Source organism: Felis catus, chromosome C1 (assembly GCF_018350175.1).
Source record: "Felis catus isolate Fca126 chromosome C1, F.catus_Fca126_mat1.0, whole genome shotgun sequence".
Taxonomy (NCBI): Eukaryota; Metazoa; Chordata; class Mammalia; order Carnivora; family Felidae; genus Felis; species Felis catus.
This window is the reverse complement of record NC_058375.1, coordinates 156,395,327-156,412,562: the sequence shown is the minus strand read 5'-3', so window position 1 is coordinate 156,412,562 and position 17,236 is coordinate 156,395,327. Positions and strand designations below refer to the sequence as shown.

Below are 17,236 nucleotides of genomic sequence, written 5' to 3'. Positions count from 1 at the left end.
TACCATATAATATCTAAGAAAAGATTTAGAATTCAAGACACCTGTAATTTTACCACATATACATATGTATTTTCTGGGAAACAATCATATCAACTCTCATTTTTCTTTTGATACAACATTGTTAGATACTTCCTGTAATATTCTTTAAAGCAGTGAAAATATTACATTGGGACAGTGATACTAAGTAACTCAATCATTCCCCCACTTTTGGACTCTTGGGTATTTATTATTCCCCTTATAATTATAAATATTGTAACTCATACCTTTGAAATAACTCATTCATTAGTGATGTGATTACACTATATTTTATTTAGAAAATATTCATTCCATTTACTAAATACACATTTCAGTCTTTTTGAAACTTTCTAATCTTAAACACAATTTTTGTGCTGGTCTCTCCAATTAGTTTGTTTTCTCACTTTCAGACTTAGTAGCACAATCTTCCTTCAACTACACCATTGTAAGAGGCCATGAAGTTAATCTTGTTGGCACATTCTCTTGGTTCCTATATTTGGGCTGGTCTCCCTATCACTTTATTCTCAGGGGGTACTTTTTAACATCAACCACACTACAGGGAGGAAAACTGTAAATGGTACAGATCAGTGTTCTTTAAAGCATGGCTTACAGGTCTTTGTAATAGAATAAACTGGGGTACTCATTAAAAGTGAAAAATCACTGATCCTTCAAATTTCTCAGATATTGAGGTGAGGGGCTTAAGAGAATGAAATTTATATAAAAGCTCAAGGTAATTTTTATGTATACTGATGTTTAGAAAACCAGGCTTCCATATAATATGATATCAATGAATTTGTAACCTAGAATTAAAGTACAGTCCAACTTAAAGTACATCCTAGATTTAAGATACATTTTATTCTATTTCTCTATAAAATTTATATATATATATAATCTGTGATCACTAATACAAAACAATTCCCCTACCCCTCTCCCCCATCTCTCCTCCACTAGAGTGCATCGTTTTTAGAAAGAACATGTCTACTTTATCTTCGCATTTCTGTTACCATTGAGATTGTGTTTTGTACATAGAAACTGCTCATGTATATTAGTTGTTTTATTTTTTAGCCAAATCCATGCTTTGTTTAATAGCTTAGTTTTGAACATTACACAGGATTATTTACATCATTTAAAGTGATTTCCCTCTTTGTTCCTTAAATTACAATGCTTGCCTTGTGTCTTTAGGACTTTGTTAATTGATTTCTATAGTATGTGGTGGATAGCCATCTATATAACAACATCATACATGTTCACTAAAATTCTACTATGTGTCAGGTGACAAAGACTCTCTCCTGGACCAAATCTGTGTCAGGGTCCTCTGAATCCTCTTCTCAACTGAGCTCTGACCTTGGGTTCTCTCTTTGACCTGTTTAGTGGAATTTTAGCAAGAATTCTGCTATCAGTTCAGTGAAAATACTCTTCCCTTGGTATCTTGATATTAGATCAAATTTCTCATTCTCCGCATTCCATATCTTATCATCCTGGCCTGCCTTCAGTAAGAATCCTGTTGAGTCAGTCTATGGAGAATTCCCCTAGCCTGGTACTTTTCCATCCCCTGATCCCCACCCTGATCCTTGGCTATAAATTTCTACTTATCCATGTTGTATTGGGGATTGAGGTCCATCTCTCTCCCCTTTGGAAAAACTCCACTGCCATAGTCTCTCTTGAATAAAGTCTTCCTTACGATCTTTAATAAAGTGTCATGAAATTTTTTTCTTTAACACAGGCATTGTGCTATGTTTTAAAGATAGAATTATGAGAGAAGTAGTCCTTATGTTTGAGAAAGTAGTCCTCTAGAATGGAAGTTTATCACATCAAGCATACTTACAAAGCAATATAATCAAATTTAAAGGAGAAACATGCACCAAGCATACAGAAAAATTACTACAACTTGAAAGGGCAATAAAGAATTCCTTCCTATAGATATATCTACATGGCTGAATTTAACTGAATACAAAAATTAGGAATGCCTAATTAGAAACAGCTTACCATTGTCAGAGAGTTAGCTTTAAATAACATCGAGCATGGTCTGTTCTAATATCAGGATCTATAGAATACTCATATTTCATTTTTGGAAACTATCTTTGATTTACTCTGCATATTTTCATTTTAAGGGTGTATTATTAGAAAAGTCTTTGCCTATTATTCCTTCTTTGTATAATAGAGAATAGTAGGTATACAGAGACACACATAAATATACACTTAGGTGTACACACATACTTCTCTCATAAAAATGTACTGTCACAGTCGATGTTACCAGGGGAAAACCCATATTCTTAATAATTTTCATTGTCAAGTAAATACTGAAGAAATTTCTAGTGGCTAAGTGTTCAGAGTATTCTGGGCAGTTATGATCTTGTGTAACTAATTGTGTTAAAAATCTAAGACAACGAGAAAACACTACTCACTTAACTAGAATAGCTAAAATTCAAAACATTGACAACCCCAAATTCTGGTAAGGATGTAAAGCAACAGGCATTCTCATCATTTTGAATGCAAAATGATATATAGCCAGACAGTATGGAGATTTCTTACAGAACTCAAGTTACTCATACCACATGGTCCAGTAATCACACTCCTTGACATATACCCAAATGAGTTGAAAACTTATGTCCATGCAAACGTCTGCAGAGAAATGTTAAGAGCAGCTTTTTCATAACTATCAAACTTAGAAGAAACCTAGACATTCTTCTGGAAGCAAATGGATAGACAAACTATGGTATATTTCATACAATGGAATATTATTCAGCAATAAAAAATGAGCTATCTAGCCACAAAAAGACATGAAGGAAACTTAAAAGCTAAGTGAGATATTACTAAGTGAAAGAAGCCAGTCTGAAAGCCTATCTTCTGTATGATTCTGACATTCTTGAAAAGGCAAAATTCTGGAGGTAGGAGAACGATCAGAGGTTGCCAGGATGTGAGGGGAGGGAAAGCACATGAAATTTTTAGGGTGGTCAAAATACTCTGTATTTTTTGTATAATGCAGTGTCCAGTACTGTATGGGATACTACATGACACAGTAACGATGGAAATATGTCATTACACATTTTTCAAAACCAAAGAATGTACAATACAAAGAGTGAACTCATACGTAATGGATTTTAATAATAATGTACCTACCAATACTAGTTCATTAATCATAACAAGTGTACAATGCTTATACAAGATATTAAGAATTATGTGTGTTTTGGGGTAGGATACATAGGAACTCTCCATAGCTTTCAATTAATTTGGCTGTAAACCTAAAACTCTAAAAAAAAGTTGTTTACCAATTTTTTTTTAAAGCAAGACCCAATACACCAAGGTTATAATATCAAAATAAACCAAATCAAAACAAGACAAAAATCCTGGTAAGATAAGACAACTTCTAGAATTGTGACCAAAGGCTATTTTATGCCAGTCTTTCACAGTGATACCACTGGACATCCCTGTTGTTGTCATTTATTCTTGAGATAATAATTATGTTGATACCTGTGATGATACTGGAATAAGGCACAGAAGAAATACCAGAGAGTATCCAGGTCCCATTAGCCTGAAACCTATAATTCTGCAGTATTCAGTCTGGGTTTGAATCAGGCCCCAAAACTAATGAACACATAATCATTTTTTAAATGACTACTAAGACAACTAACAGGACTTACCCAGACTAGATTGAATATTGAAATGAGGCATAAGCTGTACACATCTCAGACTCTTGGGGAAACTTGTGACTCTTAGGGCAGATTTTGTCTTATGTAAACCTCCCCAGGGCTCTAGGACAACAAGGAGCCTTGCCAGAATTGAAATGTACCTGTGGATTCTCTAGGAGAGAGCTTCTTTATCATTGTACTAACAGAAAGAAGGAGAAAATATTTTAGGTTCATTTTTTTTTGACACAAAATCAGGGATACTGGTCAAATTTTAGGTCAAATTACCTTCCTGTGAAAATTTGGGATCCAAAGTATCCTATTTTTTTTTTTTTTCCTCTAAGAAAAACTCCTCTAAATCCAGACTCCAAGCACCTGGACGCCTACAAAGCTGGGGATATTTAGCACTTTCAAAAAGGAAAACTTCTATTGTTCCCCAGCAGAGCTCCCCCAAATAATGGTTTATAGATGTCCTAAGATTCAAATTGTTCAGCTGTGGAGTTGCTCTGGATCTGCTTATTGGTGCGAGTTGTCTCTGGTAGTAAGCAGCCTCTGCGGTGTATCGCAAGAATATTATTCTCTTCTACGTAGGCATGCTAAGAAAAAGGCTGAGAAGCAGCTCACAAGAGAATCTTCACTAAAGATGTTTTCATCTAAAATGGCCAGATTGGTGCTTTGCAATTCCCATTGTTTCTACATATCATCCTGTTTCAAACATAAGGATAATATCTGCCAAGGAATTATTTCTCAACATACTTCACATGAAAGGTATAAGGCTTAAGCTACTACAAAGCTAAAATCAAATTCAGAGCATCCTCATACTTCTGATAATACTGCCCAATTTTATGTCACAGTTTCATTAATTTTCAAGCACTACAAAACCAAATGTAGGAATCGGCTCTTACCCTATAATGAAAACCTCTGCACTTGGTCTCAGGGTAAAGCACTGGGGTCTTCACATAATCCCTCCACTCCGGGACTGAGCAGTTCTTGAAGCGTCTCTACCAGCTCTGAGGGGCAAGAGAAATATATAAATAACCTTGGTGCACTTCAGCTAACATTAACACTCTTTTCTGAGTTCACATTCTCTTTTGCCATTTCATGATTGCCACATATCTTGCATCCAACCATCTTGTACAAAATAATCAGCATTTACAGAACATTTAACTTGGACAAGGAATTTACTTGCTTTCAATCATTTATAATCTCCCCCACATCCATCTTCAAATGGCATCTTTCTCTGTTATAACATCATATTAACTATTTTTCATGATTATTTACTTCCTTTCCCTAGATCACAATTTGATTCTTTGGTCTCATTAGTAATAGCAAATGCTTCTGCAAGAAAAGTTAAAAATTGTTAGGCTTAGCCAGTCCTGTCTGTGGCTTTGCTAAGACTGTTTTATTGCTCTACTCTGGTATGAAATAAACTAACACATTTTGGTCCCTAATCTCCTATGCCTAATTTTTTTTCTGACCTAAAAATCTCTACCAGAGCCCTAAGTACCCCATCAAGTCTATAATAATATTGACCTGAGCCAGTGAAAAAGTGTGCTCTGCCAGCATGTTCTATAAGATAGCCTTCCATCACCACAAAGTTTCAGACATTCTTTTTTGGAACTAGCAAAGAAAACAAGCCGGCTCTGGCAGTTGATCATGGACTGCTCTAATTCGATGAATCCATTTTCTGCCGGCTTTACTTGGCAAGCCTCTTTCCACTGCCTGCAAACTGACTACAGTTCTTTGCAAACCTCCTTTGCAGCTCTACCCCAAACACCACCCTCTACACCACAAAGAATTACATGTTACTGAAAATACATTTTAAAGGAGACTTTTAGTGGAAATATCTAATTTCGGAGCTCCTTCTTAACCTCTCCAACTTGTTACACATACGTTGTTTACCCACAGAACTCTTTCGAGGATAAGCGAAACCAATGGTGCAGTGCTGTGTAAAGCTCAGAGAAGTCAGGAAGGCGGGCTGCCTTCCCAGTTCTAAAATATGCCCCTCTTGATCGGCTTGATTTGTTAAATGATCTGATTATGGAGGCACACAGTACAATGATATTAGTTTGATGGTACTTCTGAACTCTACTTCTGGGAATCCTATTCTGTATACCTTTGAAATTCTTAAGAGCAAATGATTAGAGAGTGGGAAGGTAGGACAATAAATCTTCCAAGGAGAGGCATACAGCAGTTTTTTTTTTAAATAACACAGCCCTTCCTTATTAATCTTATTACAGACAAAAAAAGTACATACTTTATTTGGTTATGATTATACTTATATGAAGCTCTAGAACAGGCACACACACACACACACACACACACACACACACGAGGCTATGGTGATCATTAGAACACTGGTTGTGAGAGATTAACTGAAAAATGGCATGAGGGAACTTTCTGGGATAATGGAAGAATCCTCTGTCTTGATGGGGTTAGTGATTATATAAGTAGACACAATTGAAAAACCTCTATGGCTCCGTGCTCATAAAGCCTACATTTTATTGTAAGTAAATACCATAATAAAAAATGAAAAACAAAGGGACTCAAAGAGACCTCTCAGTTTTGGGATGATTTCAATCACCTAGTCTTTATGAAGAAGTCTTTACCGCCTTCCTGGCCAGTGAAAAACAATTCTTCATTCTTCCATTTAGGTATCCACTTAACAAAGATTTATTAAGCACGGATATATCCAGAGTTAACACAGTGGCAGTGTGCTAGAAAAAATAATGGTTAGCAAAAGAGACACAGCCTCTATTATGGAGCTTAGGGCCTGTTGGGGGAAAATAGACAATTAAAATGGACAAAAACAAAGAGTTATGGTTGTAGCTTTGAGAGAAGGACCATATTTTAACTAAGGGCTTGCATCAAAACAGAATGAACTATTTTATGCTAAACCCCAAGCTAAGCTAAGCTGAAAATATTGGTGTTCACTGAGTCATTAAAAGCTGTTAGAGTGATCAGGCTAAAGCAAACTAAATGATGTTTTTCTATTAAACCAAGCCTAAATATTCTCTAAATCTACTGAATCAAAACGTCAAAATACTTTTCATGTCAAATTTCATTTGGACATTGAAGTCTTTTTGTAAAACAGAATTTAGGTCTTCCATACCCTAGGGCAACTTATAGATACAGCTGTCCATGAGGATAACATGGTGTTAAATGACCCTCTTTCCCATGAGCAAATCCCAGCTGGGAAGACAGGTGCATCTACTTCTGGTGACGGCTGCCAACAAGGGATTTGCAGGCTTTCCCAACAACAAGCACTATGCATACGCACAATAAATCCAAGCTTGTGACAGGTACAGTATTTGATACACAAACAAAGTATACCATGAATGGACCAGCATTCCAATATAAAGTACTTTTAGGTAAATACATCTCCCTCACCATCACCCCAACACAATTTTAAATGAAGTCTCTCTATGGACAATCTAATTTTTAAAGTACGTGAAAATATTCCTTTGTCTAACTGGTATAAAAATCATCTTTCTCTTTTTCATGTCTTTATAACCTATTTGTCCAAAGTTCTTTCCAAAATGGGAGGAGTCATTTATAAGATCAGAAAGATGAAAAAATATAATTTAAAAACAAATAAATAAAACATGAACCACATAATTACTGAATTTCCAAGCCTGTTAAGGAGGACTATGCTGTGGTTTATTTTGTGAAGATGTCTACAAGAAAACCACCATGAGTTTTTAAAGATTGCTCTATGAGAAACCTCATAGTAAGACACTAGAAATAGTGAGTAATTCAAAAATTGGCCTCGGAATGAGAAGCGTACTTTAAACCAAGGCCATGATGGATAATGAATGTTTTGTATTTAATCAAGCATGCATCCACAACATTGCCTCTCACTGATTTCTACTGTCCTTCCCAGTCTCTGACCAGACAATTTAGGATTTGGGTTGCATTCTACTGGAAGGACCATAAATGGCCACTAAAACTCAAAAGTAACTGGAACTCTTAACTCTCTCAAAAATGAGAACTATCCCACGTATCCACAGAAAATACTGTGAGCTTGTAGTTCAAACTGTGGAATGACACTTTTACTACTTTCTAACTCTGGTCAGTGACAAATTCAAAAGAAATCCTCTATTGTTAATTAGGAATTATGGTTCCTGTTTGTGTAGGCTTAACACATTAAATATTTAAGAAATGTAAATATTTTGACCAAGTAGTACATTTTATTAAATCCCATGTTTTGTTTTTTATTCCCCAAATAGCTGATGATTATAATAATTAACACAATGGAATATTTTCTTGTAATTTTTCCTTCTACTTTTCTAATTTTTACTCTACCAATCTGACTTTAGTTTGGTTTGCATTCTTTCTTCCTGCCAATGTAAATATCAGCTCCCTGGGTTCCCAGTTCTTTAGTCATTCTTTGATAGTCACTGGTATTTTAAGAAATACTTTAAGGAAAAAACGTGGTGTTGAGTTTGTGATATTTGAAGAACCTTATAAAAACTGGCACTTAAAGCTTTCTCAATCTCAATCCATAGATACATAATTGTGGTGCAAAGTTCTAGATGATTTCTAATGGTTTTTGCATTGTCACAGCTTCCTTCCCCACTCTCAAAGAGATGTCACATCATGACATTCAGCCTGCAGGCTTTGTATCCCATAAGACAATGCTTCCCATGTGTCCCTAGAGCAAATTCTAAGCAGCTCCAAATTTAATGGATTTATTAAGTACTAAAATCTATAGAACAGCACTGAAACATTTAGAATTAGTAATTAGGACTCAATTTTTCTAGAGGTTCAATTGTAGGAAATGGCTTTATTACATATGCATTCCTTAGGTAAGTTCAAAGGTATATATTACCTCCTAGTATATGCCAGTCACTATGCAAGTCACTAGGGGTATATGAATCAAACACGGCTTTTCCTCTAAAGTAATTCATAGCTTAGCCATTGATGGTAAGAAGATGTAAACATGTAAAAAGATAATTTAATCTCATTTGGCAAGTGTTATGACAAATGCATACACAGGGCTCTGAAAAAAAATAAAAAGTAAGTTGGGCACTCAGTTTCCCAGGTGAGGTGGGAAGGACTAGGATGTGTTCCATAAATATTGACTGAGCTAATTTGGGGACAACATGTGTCATCTAAGTCCTTAAGATATTTTCCTAATTACTAATGCAGATCTCATTAAATATACATTTGGTTTTGCCCTGTTTTTCATCTAATAATCTTTTCTTTAATTTTTAACATGGGGTTAGTTCAGGCAGAATTTTCTTACTTATAAAATACATATATCTATAGGCTTATTATGGTATTTAATGAAATAATATATATATAATACTTAATGCAATACCTGGTATTTGGTAACTGCCCAATTGCCCTCAAAAGAAAGCAAAAAGGAAGGAAGGAAGGAAGGAAGGAAGGAAGGAAGGAAGGAAGGAAGGAAGGAAGGAAGGAAGGAAGGAAGAAGGAAGAAGGAGGGAAGGAAGGAAGAAGGAGGGAAGGAAGGAAGAAGGAGGGAAGGAAGGAAGAAGGAGGGAAGGAAGGAAGAAGGAGGGAAGGAAGGAAGAGGGAGGGAGGGAGGAAGGAGGAAGGAAGGAAGGAAGGAAGGAAGGAAGGAAGGAAGGAAGGAAGGAAGGAAGGAAGGAAGGGAAAAAGAGAAAGCTCTATCATTCCTATTGAAGATTTGGCTTATCGTTATAACTCCGCCTTTGGGCACAATTTCCACATGTAAAAGATTTGGGATTAGTTATCATAATTCTTCTTCCCTTAGAAGTCACTGAATTCATCCAAACAGCTGCTTAGTGTTTATATTTGAAGGGAGAGCTACAAATTCCTTTAAGACTAAAGGCTCATGATGGGGCATTCATTCATAGCTAGAAGTCATTTCTCAAGAGGAAGAGCTGAGCTGAGAAGATCTCCAAGGTTTCCACAGAGATAGGTTCTGTACAGTCTGCATATTCCTCTTAAACATACTGGATGGACAAATTGTGAAAGACTGGAATGGACCAAAAGAAGACTGAGTATCTTTAATGGAAAGGAGACATTATCTAGCACATATTTCTTGGCTATCTAATTCTTTTGGAGGGCAATTTTAGCTATTTTACAGAGCTGTAAATTATACATTACTGATAACAATTAAAATAATACTTATCCAAAGACCTGAAAATTCCTCTTAATGGAGAAAAAATTGATTTCTCTCTCTATTCCAACCCTAGGGGAAAAGGCCAGCTTTATATCCATCTATTTGGAGATTCATTTCAACATTCCTGACTTGACCATGTATGTGCGGTATTCTGAATACCCTACTGAGCCAGGTGATAACATTTTATTAGTTCCTCATTAATAACTAAGTGAAATATTTTTTAAATTTTTTTCACACTTGTATTATAATTTTGAGTTTGCCCTTCTAAAAATCATCCTTTAATATTTTTTTATGTTTGTGTTTTGATTTCCCACAGTAATTCAAAAAATAATCCAAGTGGTTTCTGGGTCTTCTAGACCACTATTTTAATAGCAACATATTCTCCAATGAATCCAGCATTCATATTTGTAAATACAATGGCACCAGGAAGTTGTAATAAAAACAGAGCTAGAAAAAAAACCAGTGATGGCACTGTACAAAGAGAGTTTCCACAAACAAAACATGAGAAGGATGGTCACTATACTGCACACCATGCTGTCATACTGGATAAGAATCTTCTATGTAGCAAGCCAATGCCATATTCACATAGTGAACAAATATTTCATTTTAATAAAACATTTCCTGCTACATTAAAAACCAATATTGTGAAATTGAAATTCTCACATTTGTAGATTTGTATTTTATTTGTTATGTTTTGTAAGAGGTATAAGCATAAAGTGTTTATGCCTGGTTTTAGGTTTGCATATTTTTAAGTAACAATGTAATAAACGTGATTTAATACTGGGGCTCAAAGAGAAGATTTTTGTCCTTGTTTTTCCTTTCCCTTAAAAAGACTCTCTATATTATGCAAGTTTAATAAGAACTGACCTACCTACAAGATTGTGGAAAATGTATATTTTAAATTTCGTACTTGTGGATATTTAGTGTCTAAAAGATAAAGCTCTGGTGTCCTGAAAGAGTTAATTTACTGAAATCTCATGATCATCCTTAATTCATCCTGACTTCCCACCAGATTATGTACTAAAAGAAAAAAGAAGGCTTAAAATAAATGTCATTGTTAAAAACAAACAAACAAAAAACAAACAAAAAAAAAAAAACAACCAGTCCTAGTGGAACTATGAAATCTCCCTTGTATAGCTGTAAAATACCATTCAACTCCTCAAATTTTGATATACTATTAATTTCAATTTAGCAATAATAGAATCTGACTATGAGATTATTTTACTTGCTAGCAAAGAACTATAAAGAGAGATGAATTTAAATCCAAGAAGAAAGGAAATATATCAAATTTCTATCGTATAAACTGATGGAGTCATTTTCTAGTCTTCTAAAAACCAGTTGCATCTTGAGAAATGATAGCTATTGGTGGACAGTAAGTTGTAATTATTAACAAAAAGCACGTTTCTTTCTGATACTATTCATTTACAAGGTTCTTCTTTTTTAGAAATCAGCCTTAAAACTGTGTTCCTCGGGTTAACTCTTTTGGGGATCTAACAGTACTCTCTGTGGTGATGGAGAATGAAATGCCAGATATGGTTTACTTTACCACCAGACAGAACACGTGAAGATTCTAGGTGTGGCTTTGAACATCTTGGAAAGATAAAGTTTCGGAGATTACACAGTGTGAGATGTAAGCTTGAGGATTTTTGATGTCTATTTGTTGGCTGAGAAATTCTTAGCATTTAATAGATCAGGGACATGTCCATTGTTCTTTTTCACTTATTTATCCCTAGTTCCTGGCATATAGTAGGCATTCGATATATAAATTAATGATGTTTATAGCTAGAAGTATTAAACCAAGATAGTATGCTCATGTTAAAATATTGTTTTAAATGTTTATTTATTTTGAGAGAGAGAGAGAGAGAGAGAGAGAGAGAGAGAAAGCACAAGTGAGTGAGCATGAGGGAAGGGCAAGAGAGAGAGGGAGAGAGAGAATCCCAAGCAGGCTCCATGCTGTCAGCACAGAGCCTGATGCGGGGCTTGATCTCCCAAATTGTGAGATTGTGACCTAAGTCAAAATCAAGAGTCTTATGCTTGACCAACTGAGACACCGAGGTGCCCCAAAAAGATTTTTAAAAACAGAGTCAGTGATAACATGTGCAGCTCAAAAACATTATATATGTTATATATATTAACATGTTAATATATGTAATATATAATATATATATATTATATATATATATATATGCACATAACTAAAACACACACATATATATGGCACATTTGTTGTTTTGATTTTCTTTTACCTTATGGAGCTGGGCAAACATAGATAAATATATAGTATACTTATTATTTTATTTCATTGTGGATTTCTTTCTGTAGTAGGTATTTTGCTATTTAAGTATTGAGTTTTTTCAATTTCTTTTAGTTCTATTTTTCTACTATATTTAAGTGGCAAAGAGTACTTTTCTCTATGCCTCAGGATATGGTTGATTCAGAGAGAACAAAGAATCACATTTTTGGCCTTTGAGCAATTAATTTGACCTCTGTAAGTAAACGTGCAGACAATAGTCTTTAAAACCAAGGCTTTGAATTGCAAGTACCAGCAGCTTTAAAAGAAAAAAAAAAAAAATCCAAAAGATTGGATTTAAATATCAAGAGCCAAATCCTGGAGCAAGGGTTCAGGCCTTGGAGAAAGTGTAAGAAAAAGAAGTGATGCCATTGGAGCAGTTTTCCTATAAAACAGAGAAGTGATTAAAAAAAAAATCCTTTTTGGACTAGAAAAGGAGAGATAGAGAAAGGAGAATAAAAAGAGTATAGGTGGCCTTACTCCCTGCAACTATGTTGGGATTGAAATTCTAGGGTTGGGTGACAGAAATTCCCCCAAATATTTAGTAACTCTTGCATGCTGACTCCCCTACATCTACTCTGGAACTTGAGAAGAAAATAACCTTGGCAGTTACCCTTCACCAAACCAGCTGACTGCAGTAGGTAGAAGTGTGAGCCAGGCAGATCTAAATAAAGAGAAGGACTGAGATGGACCCCAATCCTACCCAAGCTTTCTTTAGCTCTCATAAGGTAGGGAGGAAATAAAAGAAATTTTTAAGACCACGACTGAGGAACAAATGAGAGTTAAAAGTTGGAATCAGTGAGCCTAGAATGTTACTCTAGCTTGATGTGAGGGGATTCCACAGCTAAACAAAATTTGCAGGATGGATATCTCTAGCTAGGGGTCAGGTGGAGGACACTGCTAAATTGTAGAGGACCACAAAGTCAGCAAAAGCCAAACAGAGTCTGGGTGTTCAATGGCAGAACCCTATGGTCCCACAGAACAACTTCCATGTTTTCAATGCCTACAGCACAGAAGCCAAATGACAACCAAGACTGCAGAAAACAGAGAGGAAACCACAGATCAGATATCCTGATTCTAGGACAAGACAAAAGAACTCAATGGGAAGAAGGCAGGGGGGTAGAAAAAGGTGGTGATACAAAACCCTGAAGTGAACCAAAAGTCAATGAATTTGAGAAAAGAGGTGCAAGTCACCTCAAGTCACTGGCAAGATCAGATTATCTGCTAACAATCAAAAAAGGACCAGAGAGGTGACTTACATTTACTTAGTAGTAGATAAATAAAAGTTGTTTTCTTCTACACACTTGAATCTGTGACTTGTTATATCTTCTCAGTCATATATATTTTTAAAACAAAAGCTAATCAGTTTACTTTTCAATCCTACAAATGCATGGCAGACCACATTTAAATGTGGAGGCTCAGTATTAGGTATAATTTTTGACGTAAAATATATATGAATATTTGTGAATAGGTAACTGAAGAATAAATTAATCATGGCCAATACACATCTGGATAACACTTAGTTGGTACTACATTTTAGCCTATATCACCTTACTGAATCCTCACCTATATAGTAATATCATTATTCTTATTTAACAGTGTAAGAAGTAGGAAATTGTGGTTTATAAGGAGTTAGATGATCTGCCCAATGTCTCAGAGCTAGTTAATAGTGCACCTAGGACTTAAAGGTGTGCAATACAAAATACTGCTGCTGAATCTTAATTTAAAAAGTTGTTCTTGAGCATTTGTGACAATTTTGGAAAGCTGGTTCCACACTACCCTTTGCTTTTATTTGTTGTTTACAGTTTTTATTTTCATGCCCCCACTTGGCATCATAGCATTGTAGATCTGGAGCAGGGACGCTTTATAGATCACCTTGTTCAGTCCCCTATGTAACAATTGGTGGAATTGACTCAAAAGCACAGAGCAAACCAGTAGCTCTTCCTAAAGGAAAACCCCTCTTGCTCTCCTCTTTCCCTTTTTTTTTCTTTTTTCTTCATCCATTTTAATAATTAAAGGAGTTGGAAAGGAGAAGAGTAGTGGTATTTAGGATTATAAAGGATTGGGAACATGGGATCAGTCAATGAAGGTTGAAGTTAGAATTGGTAAAGCAAACCCCTTTACATAAATATAGTACTATAAACAATATCTGAAACTATGCTTTTAAAGAGCTTGCTAAATCTATCTGTTGTAAAGAAATTCCTTATAATGGCATGAACCGTACTATTTTGGACTTCTAAGCTTTTTCTTGCAAGGCAGATTTTTACTATTCTGAAGATCTATGTTGTATATATTTTAATATTCTAGGCCAACTTGCATAATACCCAAAATGTAACAAAATACCAATTGTATTTGAAATAATAAATAGATCTTACAAATTCCATTCACACACTGTTAGTATTTTCTAGTCTGTCATTCAAAATGTGTTTTTGTTGTTTACTTTTCAATCAGCTTACTGAAAAGGCAAGGGTGGACAAATAGAGGTACTCAAAATTGATGATTCAATGGACTGTACGTGAGGAGAAACAATATCTTTAAAATGTTGAATAGTGTTCACAAGTATCCATTCTTTAAAGTTACTAGACACAAAAGTACATTGACAAATGGGACTAATAGTTTCTCTGCAGTGGTCATCACAGAGGAATCGGTAATGCACTCTATTATTTTGTTAGACATGCACTTCTAGTGACATTATAGCGCCCATAAAATGGTCTGATAACTTACAATCAGGATAAAACTAAAGTAATACATTATAGACTTCATAAAAATGTTTCTTGGGAACTTACTCTCACATTATTGCAGGATCTCACTGCATCATCCTTCCTTCTTGGGTCTAATCATCTCATTTCATTTTTCATATGATCCTTAAACTGTTGTTACAACTATTTTTCATGTAAAGACTCAAGTACCATTATTATATATGGTCAATCATTGCTTGGCCTGCAGCATCAAATGCACAGCCAGGCCAAGGAGGTGGGCACAATAGGGACAACCTACGAGTAGGTCACATAAAGCCAAGGGTGTCATTTTGTCCTGCACCTGTAGCTCTACTTGCTGACACAACTTTTTAAGCACCTTTAATTTATGTCCTTCTTTCCCTTTTTCCAAAAGGGTAAACTGTCAACCTCCTTCCCATGGACAGGGTTTAAATCATCTCAACATTCAAAAGCACATATGTCATAAGTGGGAGAAATCTTAAACATAAAAAGCATTTGCCAGTGCCTTAGCTTTTGCTCCTCCTTTATGCATTAGGATTCTTTGATGAGTCCTAAAGCTTGAATAATTAATGAAAACATGGATCTGATCAAACAGTTTGAAAGTAATTGGCCAATCTGCTCCTTTTATCTTCGGCAGTCAGAATTATTTACGGAACTACAATACTTACTTAAGAGAGGCTTTCTGAAAATTCAGAACAAAGTCTTTTCTCTGTTTTTCTTTTCTTCACATTTGGTCATCTCTCTTTCTCTTTTTTCTTTTTCTTCCTTGCCTTCTCTTCCTTAATTTCCTTCTTTTTTAATAATTCCATTTCATCAATTAACATGAAATATGGATTATAGGCAACTTTGCTCAAAAAATTAAGGAGACCATTATCTCCATGAGAGTATAGAAGTTGGAATTTCAAAATTTTATTTTGAATGGGGTACATATATTTTTATATGAGGGAGTCAATTTTTTCACAGAATGTTTTTTTAAGATACTACAGCCCTAAAACAGTTCACAGAACTTCAAAACTGTCCGTACTACTCCCCCCTTGAAGGAAAAACCCAAAAAGCTTCAAGGTTTAACAGGACAAGAAGGATTGGACTATGTATCTTTCAGCATCAGTTACTTTTACAAAGGTGCAGGCCCTAGAATTGAAATGTATTTGAGGCCACAACCTGTGGGCAAGATATGATATTTTCTGAACTCCAGACCATAAACACAGTACATACTTATAACTATGCCCACTGTCATTAGAAACGTGCTCAATACTTTTAGCTCTGCTGACTCTGGCTGTGCCTCCTCAAGACAGATCCCTAGAGCTACTAACTTGAATTGTAAGCACCCCCGCTCCCCCAATAGAAGCAAGCCAACTGTATACATGTCAATATTCCTTCTGATTTATTTACTATCATGAGTTGGTAAGGTTTAAATTCTGTTCCCTCAGAGTTCATATGTTGAAGTCCTAACTCTCAGCATTTCAGAATCTAATCTTACTGGAAAATAGGATTGTTGCCCATGTAATTAGTTAAAATGAGAACACCCTGGGCTAGGGTGGGCCCTTAACCCAATATGATTAGTGTCCTTATCAAATGGGAAAATTTAGACACAGACACACACAGGGAGAACACCATGCAAAGATGAAGCAGAGACCAGGGTGATGAAGCAGAAGCCAAGGAATAAGAGAAATTGCCAGCAAATCTGCAGAAGCTAAAACGGAGGCATGGAACAGGTTCTTCTTCACAGCTTTCCAAGGGAACCAGCCCCGTTAACAGTTTGATGTCAGACTTCTCGCCTCGAGAACTGAGAACACAACAAATTTCTGTTGTTTGAGCCACCTAATTTGTGGCTCAAACACTTTGTTATGGCAGCCCGAGCAATTTAATACAGTTGTTAAATAAGATGATATATAAAATCTGATGTGATGTTTACAAAACATTGCATGTATATTTATTTGTGATTATGAGGAGATAAAATTTTCCATCATCCAGTAATTATATCTGAATTGGCAATTCAAAACTTTTAGAATCACTTTAGAATCACATTTATGTACTCCCTTTGGAGAGCAAACCTCATAATGAATAATTTATATTTTAACATCTGGGTCAAAATCACATCAAATTTTTGGAGTCTACCAAACAGTGAAAATAAGGAACTACAATTTAGCTTCAAGAACTGACTGAAATACTGTTGACGGCTATTTCAACTTGGGCCACATATTTATAGCTGAGATTACTGCAGGAGTAGATCCAGGTGTGATGTGGCCTGCATGTTATACAACTTTGGGATCCCTATTTAAGAAAAGAAGACAAGATTACAAGTTAAATATTAGATTCATATGGAATGAGCCCATGTAAGTGATAGGCCCTGAAGCTTAGTCTTGATTAACTTCACCTGAAATCCACCTCTGGTAATAAAAAAATGACAACAGAGCCCAGAAAGATTACAACCAGTTTCACAGGGATGAAGGGATATCAACAGAATTTTGCT

General features: G+C 35.4%; 1 protein-coding gene and 1 pseudogene across 2 annotated transcripts in view; both read right to left on the bottom strand.

Annotated features, from left to right (window-relative positions):
- Nucleotides 1-4,642, bottom strand: part of B3GALT1 (beta-1,3-galactosyltransferase 1) — a 344,112-nt gene extending 339,470 nt beyond the window's left edge. For both annotated transcript variants that reach the window (XM_045033900.1, XM_023259425.2), the window contains exon 1: nucleotides 4,547-4,642. The gene's annotated coding sequence lies outside the window, so the exon portion shown is untranslated. The remainder of the gene's footprint in view (nucleotides 1-4,546) is intronic.
- Nucleotides 1-17,236, bottom strand: part of LOC123379107 — a 49,291-nt pseudogene that overhangs the window by 1,683 nt on the left and 30,372 nt on the right.